Raw genomic sequence first — 20,177 nt, 5'->3', positions numbered from 1 at the left:
GCTTTACAGTCCATTCACACAACTTTCATACATGACACACACAAGGCCATTCACACCGCCAGCCACGGGCCCAGCACATTACAACACTCACATCGACAGACAGCGCCACTCAAGGGCCCATCACTTACATACGCCCACATGCCTGATACAACAATCACACCAGCTGATGGGAGTGTGTGGACTGGTGTTTGGCTTGCAGTGTGTTGCAGTAGCCAACATCAAGTCAATATGTACAGTCTCAGCCAAGCCCCACTCCACACACAATGGCATCATATTTTTTTTTTTTTTAACAGAGGAACCCCTAACTAAGTAGAAAGAATTACAAAACAACAAACACAAAAGCTCTAACTAAGAACATGACAGAAATGCTAACCATGAAACTAAACACATGAAAATACAAAACAGACATGAGTTTACACTCATGGTTGTTCCCAGAAATTCTTCTGGGTGTGGTAATTCTTAAAACAAGCACCGACACACAGCCCAGGCTTTGAAGGACAATCTGGGCAGTACATTCGAGACTCCCTCCGGATACCTCTTCGAAAACACACTCTACATTTCTTAGCTGGAAAGTCTTTTTTGGGTGTGGGAGGAATGTGCTCAGCAAAGTGGCGATCTTTCAATCTAGCCACATCCTCCACCACTGCTTCTCTAGGAACTCTGGCCTGTTCCACCACAATAAGGCTCTCTATCACTGACTCCTGAAATTTCACAAATGTCATCTTTGAGTCTGGAGACCTATCCCTAAACACAATAAAAGCATTGAAGGTTGCTAAGTGGAAGAGGTGAAGTGCTAACTTCTTATACCAAACATAAGACTTACGAATAGCAGTATAAGGTTCCAACCTCTGGTCAACTCTATCTACACCTCCCATGTGCTTATTATAATCTAAAATGCACACAGGTTTGCGCACTTCAGCAACCTGGCCCCAAACAGTCACAGGGGAAGTACTCTCATCATGGATGGTACTTAGCATGTAGACATCCCTCTTGTCTGAAAATTTCAAAGCTAGCAGCTCCTCGTTCCGCAAGGCACAGCACTGTCCCCTCTCAAGTTTTTTACAGACAAGCTCCCTTGGATAGCCTTTCCGGTTAGAACGGATTGTGCCACAAGCAACTGTGTCCACTCTAAACAATTCCTTGAACAACTGCACACCAGTGTAGAAGTTATCTACATACAAATGGTGACCTTTGTTGAACAGTCGTCTACCAAGATCCCACACTATTTTCTCAGTAACTCCAAAAGTGGGAGGACAACCAGGGGGGTCAATATTGGAATCCCTACCAGTGTACACACGGAAACTATACACATATCCTGTCCTACTTTCAGACAGCATATACAATTTAATTCCATATCGTGCCCTTTTGCTAGGAATGTACTGCCTAAAAACCAAACGACCCTTGAAGAGGACCAAAGACTCGTCCACACTTATCTCTTTGCCTGGAACATAGACCTCCGAAAACCGATCTACAAAATGATCAAGGACAGGCCTAATCTTAAAAAGACGGTCAGAATCTGGGTGATCTCGTGGCAAGGCTAATGCATTGTCAACAAAATGCAGCATCCTAAGAAGAAGCAAATACCGATTACGACTCATGGTAGCTGGAAATATAGCTGTTGCCATCAAGGGACTAGTAGACCAATAAGAAGCCAGTGACGGCTTCCTTATCAACCCCATCAAAAAAGTCAAACCCAAAAACTTTTTTAGCTCCTCCAAATTTGTGGGAATCCACTGGGCAGCTCTAGAGTGTGGCCTAAGTCTAGCAGCGTTGTCCCTCAAATGCTGCTCCGCATACAAATTAGTCTGCTCAACAATCTCTTCCAAAAACACATCATCCATGAATAACTCAAAGAAATTGATAGGCATAAAGTTCTCTGTATTGGCGTTACACCCCGGGAGACCAGTAAAGGCAGGCAACTCTGGCTGCTCCATGTTTGGGGCAACCCAGACATCAGGTCTTCTAACGGGAAACCTTTCAGCCCCAGGTTGCTGCACTATTGGCACATCAATGTCCTCCTCTAAAACAGAACCTTCATCTGCACTGAGTGTGGCTTCATCATCAGAAGATTCCCCTCCAACAGAAACATCACTGCCAGAATCTCTGACTTCCTCCTCTGCCTCAGATGCAGAGTCCGTCTCATAGTCATGATCAGACTGTGACTCAAAAAGCATACCAACCACCTGCTGAGCGGTCATCCTGCGGCTAGCCATGATCTCTCCTGCTAAAATTAACTGGACAAATTCACCACCAACAACCAGCACTGTGTAAGACAAGTAACAAAGTGTAGCTTTGTTAGTAAGAGTTACAAACTCAAAAACTATACCGCTCACTTGCCTGAAAAAGCTTGATTCACCAGCAACTACACAGCAATCACCAATGATATCCCACTAAAAAGAAAGAAAGAAAGGCAAATTAGAAATAAGACACAACAAATATCATTGTGCACAAACCTAAGGACAATTTCACACACAATCCTGCATTTAGTACACCCCCTACAAACATGTCATTCATGCATGGCAACAATACTCCTTTGGAGTAAATTGTTTTTACTTACCTAAAACATGCAACTGTGCAAACTGCAGGTCAACCACCGCCAAAACCGCAAGGAGCCACAGCAAATAAAGCAAAAGCTTTGAACTAGAACAAAAAGGAGGAAATTTTTTTTTATCACAAATGCAAAGACTTCTTCAGTTGACAAACACCCCACCATCAAACATTTTAGAAATTGGTGCCTAAGTGGATTCTGTCATAGGGGCAGATGGGCCTACTAAAAAAATAGGCCTGTCTGCCCCAAGGAAGCCAGAAAATACCTTTAGTACTGTGTCCCCATGGAGAGCGACCCTTGCCAAAGGGGACAGCCCTCAAACAAAAAAAAACAAAAAAAACACACACAACACTATCCCTGGTGCCTAAGTGGCTTCTGCCCCCTTGGGGGCAGGTGGGCCTAAGAAAATAGGCCCATCTGCCCCCAGGGGGTGTAGAAATGGCCAACAGGTCAATGCCCCCCTTGGGGGGGCGCCCCGTGACCAAGGGGACGCCCCCCCCACAAAAATAAACACATAAAAAAAAATCCCTGGCGTTCTAGTGGTTTCTGCCCCCCTTGGGGGCAGATCAGCCTAAAAATAATAGGCTGATCTGTCTCCAAGGGGTGCAGAAATGGCCTGGGTACATGTGCCCCCAAAGTGGGGGGCGACCCTTGCCCAAACCCCCCCCCCATCCACTAACACACACACACACACACACTATCCCTGGTGTCTACGTGGCTTCTGCCCCCCTTGGGGGCAGGTGGGTCTAGAAAAATAGGCCCATCTGCCCCCAGGGGGGGCAGAAATGGCCAACAGGTCAATGCCCCCCTTGGGGGGGCGCCCCGTGCCCGAGGGGACGCCCCCCCACAAAAATAAACACATAAAAAAAAATCCCTGGCGTTCTAGTGGTTTCTGCCCCCTTGGGGGCAGATCAGCCTAAAAATAATAGGCTGATCTGTCTCCAAGGGGTGCAGAAATGGCCTGGGTACATGTGCCCCCAAAGTGGGGGGCGACCCTTGCCCAAGCTCCCCCCCATCCACTAACACACACACACACACACACTATCCCTGGTGTCTACGTGGCTTCTGCCCCCCTTGGGGGCAGGTGGGTCTAGAAAAATAGGCCCATCTGCCCCCAGGGGGGGCAGAAATGGCCAACAGGTCAATGCCCCCCTTGGGGGGGCGCCCCGTGCCCGAGGGGATGCCCCCCCACAAAAATAAACACATTAAAAAAAATCCCTGGCGTTCTAGTGGTTTCTGCCCCCCTTGGGGGCAGATCAGCCTAAAAATAATAGGCTGATCTGTCTCCAAGGGGTGCAGAAATGGCCTGGGTACATGTGCCCCCAAAGTGGGGGGCGACCCTTGCCCAAGCCCCCCCCCATCCACTAACACACACACACACACACACACTATCCCTGGTGTCTACGTGGCTTCTGCCCCCCTTGGGGGCAGGTGGGTCTAGAAAAATAGGCCCATCTGCCCCCAGGGGGGGCAGAAATGGCCAACAGGTCAATGCCCCCCTTGGGGGGGCGCCCCGTGCCCAAGGGGATGCCCCCCCACAAAAATAAACACATAAAAAAAAAACCCTGGCGTTCTAGTGGTTTCTGCCCCCCTTGGGGGCAGATCAGCCTAAAAATAATAGGCTGATCTGTCTCCAAGGGGTGCAGAAATGGCCTGGGTACATGTGCCCCCAAAGTGGGGGGCGACCCTTGCCCAAGCCCCCCCCCATCCACTAACACACACACACACACACACTATCCCTGGTGTCTACGTGGCTTCTGCCCCCCTTGGGGGCAGGTGGGTCTAGAAAAATAGGCCCATCTGCCCCCAGGGGGGGCAGAAATGGCCAACAGGTCAATGCCCCCCTTGGGGGGGCGCCCCGTGCCCGAGGGGACGCCCCCCCACAAAAATAAACACATAAAAAAAAATCCCTGGCGTTCTAGTGGTTTCTGCCCCCCTTGGGGGCAGATCAGCCTAAAAATAATAGGCTGATCTGTCTCCAAGGGGTGCAGAAATGGCCTGGGTACATGTGCCCCCAAAGTAGGGGGCGACCCTTGCCCAAACCCCCCCCCATCCACTAACACACACACACACACACACTATCCCTGGTGTCTACGTGGCTTCTGCCCCCCTTGGGGGCAGGTGGGTCTAGAAAAATAGGCCCATCTGCCCCCAGGGGGGGCAGAAATGGCCAACAGGTCAATGCCCCCCTTGGGGGGGCGCCCCGTGCCCGAGGGGACGCCCCCCCACAAAAATAAACACATAAAAAAAAATCCCTGGCGTTCTAGTGGTTTCTGCCCCCCTTGGGGGCAGATCAGCCTAAAAATAATAGGCTGATCTGTCTCCAAGGGGTGCAGAAATGGCCTGGGTACATGTGCCCCCAAAGTGGGGGGCGACCCTTGCCCAAGCCCCCCCCCATCCACTAACACACACACACACACACACTATCCCTGGTGTCTACGTGGCTTCTGCCCCCCTTGGGGGCAGGTGGGTCTAGAAAAATAGGCCCATCTGCCCCCAGGGGGGGCAGAAATGGCCAACAGGTCAATGCCCCCCTTGGGGGGGCGCCCCGTGCCCGAGGGGACGCCCCCCCACAAAAATAAACACATAAAAAAAAATCCCTGGCGTTCTAGTGGTTTCTGCCCCCCTTGGGGGCAGATCAGCCTAAAAATAATAGGCTGATCTGTCTCCAAGGGGTGCAGAAATGGCCTGGGTACATGTGCCCCCAAAGTGGGGGGCGACCCTTGCCCAAACCCCCCCCCCATCCACTAACACACACACACACACACACTATCCCTGGTGTCTACGTGGCTTCTGCCCCCCTTGGGGGCAGGTGGGTCTAGAAAAATAGGCCCATCTGCCCCCAGGGGGGGCAGAAATGGCCAACAGGTCAATGCCCCCCTTGGGGGGGCGCCCCGTGCCCGAGGGGACGCCCCCCCACAAAAATAAACACATAAAAAAAAATCCCTGGCGTTCTAGTGGTTTCTGCCCCCTTGGGGGCAGATCAGCCTAAAAATAATAGGCTGATCTGTCTCCAAGGGGTGCAGAAATGGCCTGGGTACATGTGCCCCCAAAGTGGGGGGCGACCCTTGCCCAAGCCCCCCCCCATCCACTAACACACACACACACACACACTATCCCTGGTGTCTACGTGGCTTCTGCCCCCCTTGGGGGCAGGTGGGTCTAGAAAAATAGGCCCATCTGCCCCCAGGGGGGGCAGAAATGGCCAACAGGTCAATGCCCCCCTTGGGGGGGCGCCCCGTGCCCAAGGGGACGCCCCCCCACAAAAATAAACACAAAAAAAAAAACCCTGGCGTTCTAGTGGTTTCTGCCCCCCTTGGGGGCAGATCAGCCTAAAAATAATAGGCTGATCTGTCTCCAAGGGGTGCAGAAATGGCCTGGGTACATGTGCCCCCAAAGTGGGGGGCGACCCTTGCCCAAGCCCCCCCCCCATCCACTAACACACACACACACACACACTATCCCTGGTGTCTACGTGGCTTCTGCCCCCCTTGGGGGCAGGTGGGTCTAGAAAAATAGGCCCATCTGCCCCCAGGGGGGGCAGAAATGGCCAACAGGTCAATGCCCCCCTTGGGGGGGCGCCCCGTGCCCAAGGGGACACCCCCCCACAAAAATAAACACATAAAAAAAATCCCTGGCGTTCTAGTGGTTTCTGCCCCCCTTGGGGGCAGATCAGCCTAAAAATAATAGGCTGATCTGTCTCCAAGGGGTGCAGAAATGGCCTGGGTACATGTGCCCCCAAAGTGGGGGGCGACCCTTGCCCAAGCCCCCCCCCATCCACTAACACACACACACACACACACACTATCCCTGGTGTCTACGTGGCTTCTGCCCCCCTTGGGGGCAGGTGGGTCTAGAAAAATAGGCCCATCTGCCCCCAGGGGGGGCAGAAATGGCCAACAGGTCAATGCCCCCCTTGGGGGGGCGCCCCGTGCCCATGGGGACGCCCCCCCACAAAAATAAACACATAAAAAAACATCCCTGGCGTTCTAGTGGTTTCTGCCCCCCTTGGGGCAGATCAACCTAAAAATAATAGGCTGATCTGCCCTCAAGGGGGGCAGAAATGGCCCTAAAAGACATGCCCCCCAAAGGGGAGCGACCCTTGCCCAAGGGGGCGCCCCCCCATCCACTACACACACAATCCCTGGTGCCTAAGTGGCTTCTGCCCCCCTTGGGGGCAGATGGACCTAAAAAAAATAGGCCGATCTGCCCCCAAGGGGGGCAGAAATGGCCAACAGTTCTCTGCCCCCTTGGGGGGGGCGCCCCTTGCCCAAGGGGGCACCCCCTCCCAACATACCTGCACAGAAAATATAATTCCCTGGTGATCCAGTGGTTTCTGCCCCCCTTGGGGGCAGATCCGCCTAAAAAGTAGGCCAATCTGCCCCCAAGGGGGGCAGAAATGGCCGTAACAAATTGCCCCCACAAGGGGAGCGACCCTTGCCCAAGGGGCCGCTCCCCGCAAACAAGAAACAGTAAAGAACAAAAAAAAAAAAACAAATCCCTGGTGTCTAGTGGGCATTCCTGCTGCCCGATCGCAATGCGATCGGGCAGCAGGAATGCTCAAAGAGACACCGGGGGAAAGGAAAAGCCTTTCCTTTCCCCCGGTGCCTCTTTAGCCCAAACCCCCCACCCACCGGGAAGAGGAACTCACCTCTTTCCTCGTCGCCGCACAGGAAGCAAATGGCTTCCTGTGCGGCGAAATCCCCATAATGAAGTCAGCGCGCGATCGCGCGCTGACGTCATTATGGGGGGGTGGGGGGGTCGGGGGTGGAAGGGGAAGGGCTTCCCCTTCCATCCCTGACTTTGGGGGGGTGGGGGGAAGCACACAGAGGGAGCGAGAGCGCTCCCTCTGGGCTGTGTGCCGAGGACGTAGTGGTTACGTCCTCGGCACAGCAGCACTGTGCCGCGGGACGTAACCACTACGTCCGCGGCACAGAAGGGGTTAAAGATGAAGTGCAATGTTTGGGGCTGATGGGTGATCATTTTTTCCTGAAAGTGATTGATCTTTCAAATGTAGTGAAATTTAGCTACAGAGTCTACTCCATTTTTCTGGTTCCTCTGACCAGACCAGTCACTTTTAGTTACCAAACACAAATCTAAATAAAATACTACAGTTCTGTTTCTGTGTTTGTTCTTCAACAGCAGTGTACTACCCAGGTCTATCTCGCTTGGTTTGAGACTGGGACAGAGTTACTCAGAATCTGAAGGAGTAGGATAGAAGGATTCAGGACTGAACTGCCTCAACAGCTAGAAGGAGCTAGAAGGAGAAAGTTATCAACTTCAAAGAGAAACCATGATGATGGTCAAGACTCTGAGGCCTAGTACTCACTCAGCTCTGTGGACTGGAGAGAGGTTGATTTGGGAAATGCTACTGAATATGTGTTTGCTGCATTGCTGGCTTAAACGTGAAACTCCTCTTATGTTCACACAGTACCTCTGAATCTTCTTGGTATACTCCTGACTCCTTGTGAATCTTACCTTGCTTCCTTTTGTCCTTCTCCTTTACTTTATAATACAGTTATTGTTTTTTTCACTGCACATGCTTTCTTCTAGTCCTCTCCTGCATGAACAAAACTTGGTGAAAGCGCAACACTCCAGTTTACCTACTGGATAGCTTCCGACAGGCACCCAAGAGTGATGGACATTCCAAGAAGAATGGAGGTGCATCACCCAATTTGGCAATACAGTATCATTTTCCTTTCAACAATCATAATTTAATTTTTAGAACTGGGTGGGTTAACTTAAATCCTCCATTGTTTGTATTTTTCAAACCAAGAAAACATAACATTTAGAGATATACTATTGTGGATCTCTCTGGGGTAGAACAACTGTTTGCAAAGCATATAAATGAACTGTGGCATACTTATCCCTTCATCCTTTCCTTCCACAACAGACTGATGATGATGTGCTGCTCAGCGCCCAAATGAATATTGTTGTGGTTTCTTTCGTGTAGTGTTTGTCTTTGTCACGCCTTTCCCCAAATCCCCTTTCTCATTCATTCATCAAGCCCCTAGATCTCTTCCCTTGGGCTGTTTGATTTAATGATGTGTGACTTAATTCTATACCACAAATGGATCACAGGCAGATGTGGTGAAACCAACACCAACTCACTGCATGACCTTCTATTTCCTGAGCAATATTCCACATCAGCTCCATCAACATCATCATTAAGGCCTTGTATTGTGTGTTGCGTAAACACTTAAACTTGTCCAACCACCCCTAACTCTGGGCCCACTTCTCCTGACTCCATTTTATTTCCAATGTCTAGGTTTTAAATACTACCTCTCCACCATTGCTCAGAAGACGTTGACATTGCTAGGTTTTATTATCATATCAGGTCTTCTTTGTTGTGTGTTAAATACTGTCATTGTCGTAGTCTGGTCTCAGTCTTCCTAAAGTTATGATATAATATGACCCACTAACTCTCTGTTTTCTTTCAATCTAGTTGCCAGTGATGGATAACCCTTTGATTAATTCTGCAGTTGGAGTTTGCGTAGGTGGCAGTGGCACCTTCTGACTTCCCTGTTGATGCGCTAGCCTGCTAATACTACTACTACTCCCTTAAGATGCCACCTTGGGAAAAACCCTTCAGTAAGAAGCCTTCCTCACTTCATCTGCATAGGTAAGAGAAGAACTATGGATTGAAGTGAACCTGTTTAGTTAGTAATTCACTTCTACTGAAGAAGATGTTGTTTGTGTGTATCTAAGGTTTTGTAGGCATAATAGGCAATGGCAAATACCCCCTAGTAGTCAATATAGTTGCAGAGGACAGTGGGGCAAGGGTATAAGTAAATGACATACACATTTTTAGCAGATTTAAAAAACAGGCTATACTAAAAGATAGCAGTGCAAACTAAGGGGGTCATTCCGACCCCGGCGGTCATTGACCGCCGGGGCCGGGGTCGGCGGGAGCACCACCAACAGGCTGGCGGTGCCCCGCAGGGCATTCTGACCGCGGCGGTTTGGCCGCGGTCAGAACAGGAAAACCGGCGGTCTCCCGCCGGTTTTCCGCTGCCCCGGGAATCCCCCATGGCGGCGCTGCTTGCTGCACCGCCATGGGGGATTCCGACCCCCTCACCGCCATCCTGTTCCTGGTGGCTCCGACCGCCAGGAACAGGATGGTGGTAAGGGGTGTCGTGGGGCCCCTGGGGGCCCCTGCAGTGCCCATGCCTATGGCATGGGCACTGCAGGGGCCCCCGTAAGAGGGCCCCACTTTGTATTTCAGTGTCCGCTTTGCAGACACTGAAATACGCGACGGGTGCCACTGCACCCGTCGCACATCCTCCACTCCGCCGGCTCCATTCGGAGCCGGCATCCTTATGGAGGGGTGTTTCCCACTGGGCTGGCGGGCGGCCTTTTGGCGGTCGCCCGCCAGCCCAGTGGGAAACCCAGAATACCCGCGGCGGTCTTTTGACCGCGCAGCGGTATTCTGGCGGTTCCATCCAGGCGGGCGGCTCCCGCCGCCCGCCGGGGTCAGAATGACCCCCTAAAACACCAAAATAAACATTTGACGCATAAATCAAGTAAAATAAATGTTCCTCTATTTTTAGCAAATGGAAAAAACGCCATTTCCACCCACAACAGGTCCACCCCACCCCCAAACAAATAAAACAGTTCCCAAAAAGCCCAAAGAAAGTCCAAAGTGAAACCTGGTCCCAATCCCTGCCCAACCTCTCCACCCACAACAAGTTCCACTCACCAAAACGTTTCTGGAGCCAGTCCAGGCTCTGCTCGACCCTTGTGAGCTGACTCCCCATACTGCTCATCCACTCCATGTCAGAGTAGCAGGGGGTGGCAGCAGGGGCAGTCAGGATACCTGACAGCTAGTGGTGGCACCGGAGATGTAGTGGGCAGGAGGCTGGAGGCTTGGGCTGGTGTGCTGGTGTGCTGTTAAACCGGGCAGCTACATCCCCCTCTTCTTCCTCCAGGACCCCCAGCCACTGTTATTTGGCCTGTATACTTTCCAGCTTCTGCCACTGTAGACAGGCCACTATCTCCTGCCTGGTGCGTGGTGCTGGTCGACCAACGGGAGTAACTATATGAAGAAAAACAAAAAGAAAAACAACAAATTGTAAACCATGCTCTGTGCAAACACTTCTTCAAAAGTAGATTGTGGGTGGCACAGTAGAAGTACATTGATGGTTCCCTTGGGACATTGGAATGTGATGTGATTATGACTAGGAGAGTCACAGAGGCAATTTTATTTGCTTACCCACAGATGCCTCAAATAAAAAGCACTGACTGTCCAGTAGAGAATAATTAAGGCAGAATAACACTGTATTGAAAAACTGTAATTTCTTTGTTTCTTTTAAAGGCTTTTCAAGTAACTAAATAGACACTATTATTGGAAAACCAAAAATGAATTACTTCTCATTTATGAGTAATGCATTATGCACTATGGAATATAAGTTGTTATGCCAAATTAATGAAGACATGCTAGCCAGTGCTTCAAATACTTTGTACTGTCTGCAGCTGGGACAGCTGAATTTGGCAATTACCTATCGTTATTTCCAGTGGTCCTGCTGTTCTCCAAATTCCTTTTACTTACTTTCTACCCTGACTCCAAAGAGCAGATTTATAATTAATAAGATGCGTCACGCGTGTCAGGTAGAACATGTGGATATAGTATCCCGTCTGCATAATTAAACAGTGGGGACAACGATGCACTGCATTATAAGGAAAGGAATGGGTGATATAGTTTGTATTTGGCAAGTTCATCATAGAGTATCCCTTACGCCAAACTTGAAATCGAACTGGGCTGTTACTCATCCCAATTTACTCACTGGCCTCACTCACCACTACACATTCTTTCCCACAAATGTATTTGCTGGGCAGTAAGGAAAGGAAACTTGACTTACTCTACTTCAAGGTAAGGCAGAGGAATTAGGCAGGTAGGTAAAGCTTTTGCCATAGAATAGAAGAGTATTACTGATCATGAATTCATCATATGCCTAACCTTTGGATTATTCAGTCACTGTATCGATGAAAGTCTAAAGGGACAAACCTAAAAAGGCATAAAATGCATCTGTTATGGGAAACAATTAAATACATTTTGTGGCACATGCCAAGAATAGATTTTCAGTTTGTTTGGTAGGCTGGGACAGAAGAACTTAGGGAGGAATAAAGGAGTGAAGTACTAAGTGGTGGCTGAGTGGGCGAAGGGAAACACACCTTGTGTGTTCAGTTTGCAATGCATTGAAAACTTGGTAAATGCTGCATTAGCTGAAGCAGATGCATATTACACAACCAACACTCCAGCCACAAACACCTTACTGCACTTCTTCAATCATGGGTGACGAAATGCCATGGGCAGGGAGAAGGTTGATGAATGATGATGAGTGGGATGCATATCTGCCTCACTTAACAAATACAGTGAGTCAAGGGATTAAAACACAAATTAAAATACTCCCCCTCTTTGAACCATAGCTGGGATAACCATAAAGCAAAGTAAGTGAAGTAAGAGAGAAGCATGCCCCCCTCCAGAAGAGCTCCCTTGTTTATTCATCCCAGCAATTATTTAATCATTCCTTCATTCTTCCTACTATATTCACCCATATTCACCATGAGTTAAGCTTTACGTTCTCTCATCCAGTCTTATACCAAAATTCACAATCCATTATCCATCAATTCAACATCCACTATCCACCATTTCTTTCAATCATCCTTTCACCCATCCATTTACCCAATACTTAGTCATGCATTCTTTCACCCACCCACGTATCCTTTCTTTGCGCTCATTTCACCCATCCTTTCTTTTAACATTCTGTTCTTTTCCATTTCCATCAAGCCATCATTTTAGCGTACATTATATGTGCTTTTGCTGAGTTGCAAATAGAAGAGGCCATAACCCATCCACCACAGTAGCTGGTAACACAGGGGGTTCACATTCATGACAACACCCTTGTAGCTAGTGAGTATAATTCTAATTGTCAATAAGCAAGCAATGTGACTTACCAACGAACATCCCTTCTGTCACTTCTCACCCTGCTCTGTCTCTTCCTGCAACGGCACTTGAGCTGGCACCACTGGTGGTCTGTGTTGCAAGAAAAAAATTATACAGTTGCAGGATGCAAGGTACACCTCCCCTTAATTAAAAAAAAGAAAAACAACAACCGCAAGTCATTGCTAGAGTTCGGTTAGCACTGCAGTATTCAAAAAATATCACTATAGGTATTTTGTTGGTTTACAATGTTATAAAAGCCAGGCAGTCAAGTCAACCAAATATAATTCATAATGAAGGGGCAGAGCTGTAGCCCATGATCATGATGACTTGGAATCATTGAGGCACAATGAAGGGGTGGACAAAAATGGTCAATGAAAGACAGAAAAAAAGATAATGCAGGGATAACAGGAATCAAACAAAAATTGGATGGGGGAGTTGGAATAAAATGGAGACAGTATAAAAAAATAAACAAGGCAAAATTAGAAGTAGTACAGTAGTGGCCAGAGGTAAAAGATAAGAAAATAATAATAAACAATAGGACTTACTGAGATGAGCAGAGCCCTCAGCATTGGTGCTTGTGGTCGGTGATTCCTCCTCAGCCCTTGCCAGACCTGCCTCTGTGCTGCCCCTCTTCTTGCCCTATTGTGCTGATGTAAGAAATAAAGAAGACAAAAAGATAGATTAGTGGTGCAGTTAATCTCCACAAAATTATTATAGCATGTAAACACAGTAACATTGTACTTCTCTAAATCAAATGGTCTATGGTACTAGTATGTTTGACTATCATTGAAATGGCTTAAGTCTTAAAATCCCTACTCCAAATTTCTTCACCAAAAACACCATTTGGAACTAATGCACTGCAATGAATGATCTTTGATTCTATTCTCATTTCTCAACTCCCTTGATGGACCAACTCAGTCTTTCTTTTTTTACAATGGATAGATGCATACAAGTAGTACTACACGTCACAAGTGAAATTGCTTGGGACTGTACGAGCAACATAGATAAAGTCTAGGAGAATGCTAACTCACTGACATCACCAATTAACTATGGTGACATAAGGACAGAGGCGTCTGCATTGCAACTGTTTCTTAAGTAATCAGCTAAAACAAGCACCAACGAGTAAGATGAGGTAGTGCTGAGCACCAGCCTAGCTCTAACTGATTACATACTAATATTCTTAACTTAAACTAAATGTAATTTACCTCTGAGTGTGAGCAGCATGCTATTAAAAAAAGAAAGTCAGCTGCTGGGTGAGGGGCTGTACCTGGCTGGTGTACTGCACACACCGGCACACCCTCTCCCAATGCAGCTGGGGTACCCGCTGCCAGGCCTGTCACCTGCTGGCAGCATGGAGGGGAGATGAAGCTGCACATAAAATATGAGTGCTGCCACCACCATTTCACAAAAGATGGGTTGGGTTGCACTACTTGGAGGTGTCGCCACCAACAAGGTAGGCAGCTGCTGCCACTGACTGCTTGGGAGGGCCTAGCACCACACCTCCCCTTCTCGCTCTCTCTTCTGCCATGGTGCTGGCCTGTGTGGAGTAAAGAAAATAAAAAGAAACAAGGGAAGAAAGGAAGGAAGGAAGGAAGGAAGGGAGGAAGGAAGGAAGGAAGGAAGGAAGGAAGGAAGGAAGGAAGGAAGGAAGGAAGGAAGGAAGGAAGGAAGGAAGGAAGGAAGGAAGGAAGGAAGGAAGGAAGGAAGGAAGGAAGGAAGGAAGGAAGGAAGGAAGGGGAAAAATAATAAACAAAAATACAAAAAGTCAAGAAAACACAATTTTTTTTTTTTTAAACGTAAAGTACACAAACACAAAAAAACACACTAATACAATAAATACAAATTAGGTATAGGAGAATTAAGGGGTGGAGGACTGAAAAAATAATTGAAGGATTTAAACTAGGCCCAGCACCATGAGCAGAGTAAATAAAACAAGATGACTGTGCCCTTGTAGTACTATTCACATGTGATTTTGAACACAAGAAAGATCTTCAGGTTGAATTTGACGTAAAATGTATGCGAATGAACATTTTGGGGAACTTCGCACACTCACGGAACTCCATGTAAGTTTTTGGCCCACTTCGTGGAGTTCCACATAGTGCGCATTTCCCCCAGGCTCAATGTTTAGGCCTTGGAAATGGGGTTTTCTGCCAGATTGACATAGTAGTGTAAAACTGTACACAAGGGCTCTGCAATGGCAGGCCTGTGACATAGTTAGAGGGCTACATAAGTATGTGGCACAATCAGTGCTTCAGGCCCGCAAATAGTATTTCAATTACAGACTGTCTGAACCAATAAATGAGTCCCAAACAGGTATAGTCTCAGCGTCTTCAGCTCCTAGGCCACAGCTAAAGTTTCTCTTTCAATGCCACTCCACTTCTGTTCCAGGGTGGGGGTGTTCCTGGGAGCTTGCTCCCATCCCTCCTTGACACGGCTCAGAGATCTCCTAATATGATGTTTGAAGGGACTTAAGCTACATGGGTTCAGGTAGACCAATAATCGTGCCCTTCAAGATCTTGTTGAATCTCTCCACAAGGCCATTGGTATGGAGGTGATGGGGTGAGGTGAACTTGTGAGTTTTACCACACTCATCCACACTCATCCCACATGTACTTCATGTACGGAGACATGAAGTTAGAGGCTCGGCCAGACACTACATTCTTGAAGAACCCATCACAGGTAAAGATCCCCTCAAAGCTCTGGCCACCACAGATGCAGTCACTGACCTCAGAAGGATTGTCTTTGGGTTACGGGTGGCATGGTCCACCAAGACCAGGACACACATGTTGCCGAAGCCATCTTGGAGTGCAAGGGTCCAATGATGTTGATGCCCACCCTTTCAAAGAGGGGCATTTTGCTTTTCCCCTATCTTCCCACTGGCCTGGCATGTGGGACATGACCTGCAAAATGCATCTGAGGCTGTCATCATTCGGGGGCAATAGAAGTGGGTGGCAAGCCTGGCAAAGGTGTTTTTCTTGCCCTCAATGTCCTGTCAGGGGTATGTTGTGAGCCAAACCCAGTACAAAGGCCCTGTAACACTCGGGGACCACCAGCACATAGGCTGCCTAAGTACAGAAGCCTTAGGCTCACTATGTAGGCGATCATTCCCTCAGTAGATTAGGCGATGCCCAGATGCTTTACCTGCTGCATTGGCAGGGGCCTCTCATTTCAAGTCCTCAGGAGAATTCTTCTCTGGTGAGCCCACCATCAACCTGCCACCAGGCAAGCTAAGGTAGTTCACCTACGGTGACAATGTCTTCAGCCTAAAGTCCTGAATCCAGCATAAACAAGTTCAGAAAAGTGGAGGAGGTAGGCAAAATGTTGGGCTGAAGACCACCCTGAGGCTGTCAGGTCTAACAATATGCCCACCTCCAAATTATCCTTACAAGGGGAAGATTTTATAGGAATTTTGTAGCTGAAGCTCTGCTATTCCTATATAAGCGCTTAAGCTAGTGCTAGGACTTTCAAGCACCTGTGTTCAAGCACTTGCTAATATAGGGCCAGATGTATCAAAGGTTTTTACCCATTCTGTGTCAATGGGGAAATGCTTTTGTACATATGGCCCATAATCTGTTGAGGATATGTTTTCTCATCAACTGGAGCTATCATTAAGAGATGTCCTCAGTGAAGATTTATTTAAGGGGTTGGTTGATCAAATGAACTTTTCCAGAAATTAAAGGTTTTTGCTTGAGAGTTTTAATTTTAGAGCCTCATTACGACTGTGGTGGTCCGACCTTCGGACCGTCACTGTAACAGTAAAGAGGCCGTCGCACAGTGCCTATGAAGAATGCAAATGTATTTCTTTCAAAAATAGGCCTTAAACAGATCTGTCCATTTTCTATTACAGTCTCTATTGCGGTGGTTTTAAACCAATATAAATGTAAACGTGTTTTTATTAATATTTGAAGCATATTTGATTCTGAATGCTGAACATAACTATGTATGTTACTTATTGTGCATTGCATTAACTGTTGATTTCAAAACTAAGGGATGGCTCATACAAATTTGTATCTGCTTTTAACATCTGGAACTATTTAAAGCAGCAGCATCCTTTTAACTTTTTATCTTGTTCGTGTGCTTGCTCTACATGTTCAAAACAGAATGAAAGATCCACACACAGTATTGTGATTGGCAGATAATGGAATCACACTGAGCAACAATTCCCAAATACTAACAGCAGGAGATGCAACTTTAGTTCGATTGGAGGTAGAATTGTAAAACTCATGTCTGTATGGCCTTTCTCAATTATAACTGGATTGAATTGAGCATATTCTAAATCTCACATCTCTGACTACTGTACTTTTCCCAATGTCTGTGAAATGTAGTGTGAACAGTAGTTCTAGTCCCTTACAATGTATGCACCTTTTCCAAATAATTTTGGACCACAGTTATATTAGTCAATGCCCCCCCTTTATTTATGCACTTTCTTGAATGTTTGTACGACTGGGATTAGAATAGTAATTTGTGCCCATTTATTAATGCACATTCCATAATTTGAATTGGTTTAGTATAGAATAGTAAGTCTCGCCCTATTTAATTTAAGCACTTTTCTGAAATAATGTTGTATTGGAATTAGAGTAGTGAATCTAACCCCTGCAATGTACGCACTGTTTCCACTTTTAAATGGATGGAAGTTAGAATAGTAAATCTCACCCTTCCGAACAATGTATTTTTCCAATTTTTTGTGAGGTTGAAATTAGAAGAGTAGTTTTCACTCATTTGATCTGATTACTTTCTTCCATTAACATCAGAGTAGTAACTACTGCAAATGTTATATGTATTATTTCTTCAATTTCAATTGTAGCAGAGTTAGAATGGTAAATCTCAAGTCATTGATATATGCATTTTCCTCAATGTTTTTGGCTTGCAGTTAGAATAGTAGTCTTAGCCTCCACCCCTTCAAATGATATATTTTTTATTGTTTGTAGGATCATAATTAATAAAGTTTATCTTCAGTTTTGGTAATTGACCAGAAGTTGTTCGACTTTTATAGATATTTATGTTATTTATTAAAATTTAAAAAGGTTTGCATTGGTGGAATAGATTGCTATTGCTTCATGACTGTCATAAGGGGTGAATCCATGCTTGCTTTGAGCTGGGGTGCATGCAAAGCAAGTAGCACCAGTGCTAGTTTCTGAACTGTTAACTGGACTATCTCCATCAATCGTGGCTTAATCTGTTGGAGTATTTTCTCCAGGTTGAAATGGAGATAGGGTAGAAGCAAAGTTAGGGATGAGTGAGAATGAACACTTGTTTCTCAACATTGTTAATCTTATCTATTCTCCTATTACCTTGTAGAGTTCTTAAGTTCTTAAGATGTGATGAGTGCATTTTACCCCCTATTTGGGTATTCTTCTGATGTGAATGACACCATTAGGTAGTTGTATGTCTCAAATAAAAATCTGGGCATCGGTGATACTGCCACAGATATTGGTAGCAGCTTCTTTATCTTATAATAATGAGAACCCCAGCAAATTTGATTAGAATAAGCCGGTTTAGGTGAAAGTCAGCTTTTAGTGGTTCGGTGCTCAGCTCACGATAAATATATTTCTTTCACATCTAGCCTCCTGATGTTTTTGCTATCTTTTTGGAATATTATCTAAATTAAAGAGAGTCCTGAACAATCCCATTTGATGAATACCTACTTGCCAGGTCTTTCCTAATCTTTCCCTGCTAAGCATTGCTCATACCTGTTTGGACTACACATTTTGCTTCTTTATGGCCTGCTCCTTCATTAAAAAATACACAGGACCAAACCCAAAATGCTGAACAATGGAACCCCAGAATACTAAAACTCAGAACACTGGTTCCATATGTAGGAGGCTGGCCTGGTTTGTAGTGGGTACCTAAGGTACTTACACCTTACACCAGGTCCAGTCATCCCTTATTAGTGAAATGTAGGCAGTGTTCTAGCAGCTTAGGCTGTCTAGGGGTAGCTGTAGCAGAGCAGCCAAGGTTGGACTAGGAGACATGCAAAGCTCCTGCAATACCACTATAGTCACACAGTACTTATATACAATAAAAGAAAATGCTCAGTGTTACCAAAAATAAAGGTACTTTATTTCAGTAACACAAGGTCAAAAATATCTTAGAGGCAATACTCCTTCTGGAGGTAAGTATTATACGCAATATATACACTAGTAACCAAAATCAGGTAAGTAAATAGCCATAGAATAGTGCAAACAATAGAAACTACAATAGATTGCAATGGGCCTAGGGGCAACACAAACCATATACTAAAATAGGTGAATGCGAATGTCAAATTCCCCCCTAGGCAAGTGCAGTGTGTAGAGGGGCACTGGGAGTGTGAGAAAACACCAAAGTTAAGGAAAGTACCCCACCCCAGAGCCCAGGAAAGCAGGAGTAAAATGCAACAGGTTTCCTGAGAACACACTACAAGTTGTGATGAAGAATTGTGCAAGAACCAAGCAAGACTGCAAGCAACAAATGATGGATTCCTTGACCTGAAGACCTGTGAAGAGGGGAGGCCAAGTCCAGAAGTCGAAGAAGAGTCCAGGACGAAAAAGAGCACCAACCTGGAAGAAGGTGCAAAAGTGGATTCTCTGGTTAGAAAAAAAGTACAGAAATGCACCAAAGAAGACAGCTGTGGGTTCCTGCTTGGGGCAAGAGATGTCCCACATCGAGTTGTTGGATGCAGGCTGTTTGCGTCGCTGGATTCCACCAATAAACCTTGGTTCAAGCAAATACGCGGTTTGCGTCAAAGAGGAGCTGCCTGGACCTAGGGGGGACCTGGGGGTCTGAACTCAGACGGAGGAGACACAGGGGGCTCTCAGCACATCAGAGAGCCCTCAGAAGACCAGGCATCACCCACGGGAGTCCCAGAACACGGGGACAAAGAAGATTCAAAGTGCGGTCATCGCAGCACTACACTGGAGGAGAGCTGTGCGTCACAGGATAGAGTGCTGGGGACCTGGGCTACGCAGTGCATGAAGAACTTTTGGAAGAAGCCCAAGGAGCTGCAGAAGACGCGGTGCACAGGTGTGCAGTCATAGCATGGGGGGGCAAGATCTTACCTCCAACAAATTTGGACAGCTGGACCTTTGGAAAGTCTGGGTTACTTTGGTTCATTACCTGTGTTCCAGGGAGCACACTCGTCATCAGGAGAGGAGTCCCAGAGTACCGGTTGTCATCGCAGAAGTGTGTCTGCTGAAGCAGGGAAGTGACTCCATCACTCCACGGGAGATTCCTTTGGTTCTTCTGGTGCAGGGTGAAGGCAGGCAGTCCCCAGAGCATGTACACCTTGGAAACTGTTGCAAATGCTGGTCTGGAGCTAAAGAAGCAGGTCACAGGAGTCGTCCTGGATACTTTGTTGCAGTTACAGTGGTTCCTGGAGCTGTCTGCGGTTGATCCAGTGGTCAGAAGCTGAAGCAGAGGATGCAGAGGAGTCCTGGTGGAATCTTGTAAACCAAATCTGAGGAAACGCCCAGAGTAGAGACCCTAAATAGCCCTGAGAGGGGCATTGGCTACCCACCCAGGTATGCACCTATCAGGAGGGGTCTCTGATGTCACCTCCTGGCACTGGCCACTCAGAGGTCTCCAGAGGTTCCCCACACCTTGGAATCCAAGATGGCTAGCTCCAGGGAAACTCTGGAGGAGCTCTGGGCACCACCCCTGGGGTGGTGATGGACCAGGGAGTGGTCACTTCCCTTTATTGTGTACCGTTAC

This window comes from Pleurodeles waltl, chromosome 2_2 (assembly GCF_031143425.1).
Source record: "Pleurodeles waltl isolate 20211129_DDA chromosome 2_2, aPleWal1.hap1.20221129, whole genome shotgun sequence".
Classification (NCBI taxonomy): domain Eukaryota; kingdom Metazoa; phylum Chordata; class Amphibia; order Caudata; family Salamandridae; genus Pleurodeles; species Pleurodeles waltl.
This window is presented reverse-complemented; position numbering follows the sequence as displayed.